General features: G+C 44.3%; 2 protein-coding genes across 3 annotated transcripts in view; both read right to left on the reverse strand.

Moving 5' to 3' along the window:
• The window catches only part of LOC117970757 (V-type proton ATPase 116 kDa subunit a 2-like), an 11,574-nt gene extending 9,483 nt beyond the window's left edge, over positions 1-2,091 (reverse strand). Inside the window, exon 1 of the mRNA XM_059021813.1 lies at positions 1,790-2,091. The gene's annotated coding sequence lies outside the window, so the exon portion shown is untranslated. The remainder of the gene's footprint in view (positions 1-1,789) is intronic.
• A 2,229-nt stretch (positions 2,092-4,320) lies between these two features.
• The window catches only part of LOC131736107 (visual pigment-like receptor peropsin), a 13,166-nt gene continuing 12,486 nt past the window's right edge, over positions 4,321-5,000 (reverse strand). For both annotated transcript variants that reach the window (XM_059021814.1, XM_059021815.1), the window contains exon 7: positions 4,321-5,000. This exon is cut by the window's right edge and continues 284 nt beyond it. The gene's annotated coding sequence lies outside the window, so the exon portion shown is untranslated.

Here is a 5,000-nt window from a genome sequence, read left to right on the forward strand (position 1 = left end):
GCTTAATGATGAAAAGCACGCTGACAATTACTCAGCGTGTCACATGAGCTGAACGGACTGCCAGCACAGTTCAACTCCACACTGTAATGCTTCCCTGTGCTTCACTTTGCTGTGTTTTTACTGAGGGAAACTTTTTTCAGAGAGGTGTGGTAAAGCATAGGGAAGCATTGTAAAGCACAGAGAGGTGTGGTAAAGCATAGGGAAGCATTGTAAAGCACAGAGAGGTGTGGTAAAGCATAGGGAAGCATTGTAAAGCACAGAGAGGTGTGGTAAAGCATAGGGAAGCATTGTAAAGCACAGAGAGGTCTGGTAAAGCATAGGGAAGCATTGTAAAGCACAGAGAGGTCTGGTAAAGCATAGGGAAGCATTGTAAAGCACAGAGAGGTCTGGTAAAGCATAGGGAAGCATTGTAAAGCACAGAGAGGTCTGGTAAAGCATAGGGAAGCATTGTAAAGCACAGAGAGGTCTGGTAAAGCATAGGGAAGCATTGTAAACCACAGAGAGGTCTGGTAAAGCATAGGGAAGCATTGTAAAGCACAGAGAGGTGTGGTAAAGCATAGGGAAGCATTGTAAAGCACAGAGAGGTGTGGTAAAGCATAGGGAAGCATTGTAAAGCACAGAGAGGTCTGGTAAAGCATAGGGAAGCATTGTAAAGCACAGAGAGGTGTGGTAAAGCATAGGGAACCATTGTAAAGCACAGAGAGGTCTGGTAAAGCATAGGGAAGCATTGTAAAGCACAGAGAGGTGTGGTAAAGCATAGGGAAGCACTGTAAAGCACAGAGAGGTGTGGTAAAGCATAGGGAACCATTGTAAAGCACAGAGAGGTGTGGTAAAGCATAGGGAACCATTGTAAAGCACAGAGAGGTGTGGTAAAGCATAGGGAACCATTGTAAAGCACAGAGAGGTGTGGTAAAGCATAGGGAACCATTGTAAAGCACAGAGAGGTGTGGTAAAGCATAGGGAAGCATTGTAAAGCACAGAGAGGTGTGGTAAAGCATAGGGAAGCATTGTAAAGCACAGAGAGGTGTGGTAAAGCATAGGGAAGCATTGTAAAGCACAGAGAGGTCTGGTAAAGCATAGGGAAGCATTGTAAAGCACAGAGAGGTCTGGTAAAGCATAGGGAAGCATTGTAAAGCACAGAGAGGTGTGGTAAAGCATAGGGAAGCATTGTAAAGCACAGAGAGGTCTGGTAAAGCATAGGGAAGCATTGTAAAGCACAGAGAGGTCTGGTAAAGCATAGGGAAGCATTGTAAAGCACAGAGAGGTCTGGTAAAGCATAGGGAAGCATTGTAAAGCACAGAGAGGTCTGGTAAAGCATAGGGAAGCATTGTAAAGCACAGAGAGGTCTGGTAAAGCATAGGGAAGCATTGTAAAGCACAGAGAGGTCTGGTAAAGCATAGGGAAGCATTGTAAAGCACAGAGAGGTGTGGTAAAGCATAGGGAAGCATTGTAAAGCACAGAGAGGTGTGGTAAAGCATAGGGAACCATTGTAAAGCACAGAGAGGTGTGGTAAAGCATAGGGAAGCATTGTAAAGCACAGAGAGGTCTGGTAAAGCATAGGGAAGCATTGTAAAGCACAGAGAGGTCTGGTAAAGCATAGGGAAGCACTGTAAAGCACAGAAAACTGGAAAAACATCGTGCTAAAATACAGCGGTAAACTTTTACAGGAGTTACAATGCATTCAATCCTAGCCGGTACAGCAATACCTGTCCGTTTTGAACATGTGTAACTAGCCTATACAAACACAACGCTAAAATCACAAATCATATCACGTGAAATGCATACTTACCGATTAGAAGATCGATAGTTTCGACTACTTATAATCGGACAAAAAGAAAATTAAACCGTTTGTTTGTATCGCTTCTCTTCTCACTCCTCGGAAGAGACTGCGGACTCGGGAGAGACGATTTCGGATTATTTTCAAGCAGAAATCAATTCAGAGACTCGGAGGACTGAAAAGAAGACGGCTTGTTCTGTTTGGCGTGTCTCTGTGTTAAAATGTGGAACATGAATCCGAAATGCTGGTATTTTCTCTGTTTCATTTCCTGCTCCAGGAATCACTGTGGAGCAACGATCACGTGACTTAGTTCCTCAAAAAAAAAAATCACGTGCAACTAACTAACACACGCGTTCTTTCTTCTTAAAGCGACCGCGTCTTTGTTTTTGTTTTTTTTACATTTTATTTTATTTAAAGATCATCTGGCTTTTTTTGTTATCTGTTTTTGCTGTTGTTTTCTAATTATAATTAGTGAGATACGTCGTCCCCCCCCCCCCCGTCCCCCCATAAGTCTTTGGGACACAGAGACAGAGCCACACAATCCTGTTCAGTTTGATGCTACAATATAATCCCTTCTTCTTGGGGTCTGTGTTAGTTTACTACATTCTGAAAAGAGTTTAGTTTCATTAAAGCTGCAGACAGACAGACAGACAGACAGACAGACAGACAGACAGACAGACAGACAGACAGACAGAGCCCCACAATCCTGTTCAGTTTGACGCGACAATATAATCCCTTCTTCTTGGGGTCTGTGTTAGTTTACTACATTCTGAAAAGAGTTTAGTTTCATTAAAGCTGCAGACAGACAGACAGACAGACAGACAGACAGACAGACAGACACACACACAGACAGACAGACAGACAGACAGACAGACAGAGCCCCACAATCCTGTTCAGTTTGACGCGACAATATAATCCCTTCTTCTTGGGGTCTGTGTTAGTTTACTACATTCTGAAAAGAGTTTAGTTTCATTAAAGCTGCAGACAGACAGACAGACAGGCTGGTTTATATTGCTGGGATGGGGGTGGATGATGTCACTGACAGGCTGGTTTATATTGCTGGGATGGGGGGTGGATGATGTCACTGACAGGCTGGTTTATATTGCTGGGATGGGGGGTGGATAGATGTCACTGACAGGCTGGTTTATATTGCTGGGATGGGGGGTGGATGATGTCACTGACAGGCTGGTTTATATTGCTGGGATGGGGGGTGGATGATGTCACTGACAGGCTGGTTTATATTGCTGGGATGGGGGGTGGATGATGTCACTGACAGGCTGGTTTATATTGCTGGGATGGGGGGTGGATGATGTCACTGACAGGCTGGTTTATATTGCTGGGATGGGGGGTGGATGATGTCACTGACAGGCTGGTTTGTATTGCTGGGATGGGGGGTGGATGATGTCACTGACAGGCTGGTTTATATTGCTGGGATGGGGGGGTGGATGATGTCACTGACAGGCTGGTTTATATTGCTGGGATGGGGGGTGGATGATGTCACTGACAGGCTGGTTTATATTGCTGGGATGGGGGGGTGGATGATGTCACTGACAGGCTGGTTTATATTGCTGGGATGGGGGGTGGATGATGTCACTGACAGGCTGGTTTATATTGCTGGGATGGGGGGTGGATGATGTCACTGACAGGCTGGTTCTCCTTATGCAAAAACCTAAGACTTAAAAAAGATTTTATTGTTGTCGTGACTCATAGAAAATATTAATCTTTAAAACATGTTCTTGGAATAAAATGACGAGGAAATTAGTATCAGCAGTGTGTGGCTCTGGTGTGCGTTGAGAGGAGTGCTATTACATTTCAATGCCTTCGTCATCCAGAACTTCACTGGATCAGAAACTCCAAACCAGAAGAGACCGAGAGAGAAAGTCAAGTTAGCAGAGAAACGTTTTAATGCCTTCGTCATCCAGAACTTCACTGGATCAGAAACTCCAAACCAGAAGAGACTGAGAGAGAAAGTCAAGTTAGCAGAGAAACGTTTTAATGCCTTCGTCATCCAGAACTTCACTGGATCAGAAACTCCAAACCAGAAGAGACCGAGAGAGAAAGTCAAGTTAGCAGAGAAACGTTTTAATGCCTTCGTCATCCAGAACTTGACTGGATCAGAAACTCCAAACCAGAAGAGACCGAGAGAGAAAGTCAAGTTAGCAGAGAAACGTTTTAATGCCTTCATCATCCAGAACTTCACTGGATCAGAAACTCCAAACCAGAAGAGACCGAGAGAGAAAGTCAAGTTAGCAGAGAAACGTTTTAATGCCTTCATCATCCAGAACTTCACTGGATCAGAAACTCAAAAACCAGAAGAGACCGAGAGAGAAAGTCAAGTTAGCAGAGAAACGTTTTAATGCCTTCATCATCCAGAACTTCACTGGATCAGAAACTCCAAACCAGAAGAGACCGAGAGAGTTGTTATAACGGTAATTAAATAAAAACAAAATCCACTCCAAGATTTGCAAACTCTTTTATTTGCAAATAAACAAAACACTTAAAATACTTACATTATTTTATTTATTTTTTTACGAATGCTTTTTCCACTCTCCTCCCCCTTATCTCCCCATGAGGTTTGCATTCTTTCCCAGCATACACAAAGACGTGTGTAATGTAGATCAGCCAACGTTATATTAATGAGCGCCATCTAGTGCACAGCTAGTGTATTACCAGCAAGCTTGATCCAAAGTGTCAGATCACTAGGTGGCGCTGGATCTACAGCACAGCACAATACATTGCAGTTAAAGAACTACAGCTCCCAGCATCCCTCACCATTGCCGCGGGTGCAGAGGCATGCTGGGAGCTGTAGTCCTAGCCAGGGCTGTAGCGATTCACAATACAATAACTATGGCAGCGCAGCTAGAACTGAAGAGCAGCTCCTGAACTCACAGTCAAAGCAACACAGACTGAGCAAAAACAATGTAATACAGCCCAGCCCAGCGCATTGCAGTTAAAGAACTACAGCTCCCAGCATCCCTCACCATTGCCGCGGGTGCAGAGGCATGCTGGGAGCTGTAGTCCTAGCCAGTGCTGTACCAATTCACAATACAATAACTATGGCAGCGCAGCTAGAACTGAAGAGCAGCTCCTGAACTCACAGTCAAAGCAACACAGACTGAGCAACAAAATAATAATAAACACAGTGTTTGAGTGACAGGAAGACGCAGCGCTGGGAATGAAAGCAAACCTCGTGGGAAGATAAGGGGAAAACAGTATAGAAAAA

The sequence above is a fragment of the Acipenser ruthenus genome, unplaced genomic scaffold (genome assembly GCF_902713425.1).
Source record: "Acipenser ruthenus unplaced genomic scaffold, fAciRut3.2 maternal haplotype, whole genome shotgun sequence".
Classification (NCBI taxonomy): Eukaryota; Metazoa; Chordata; class Actinopteri; order Acipenseriformes; family Acipenseridae; genus Acipenser; species Acipenser ruthenus.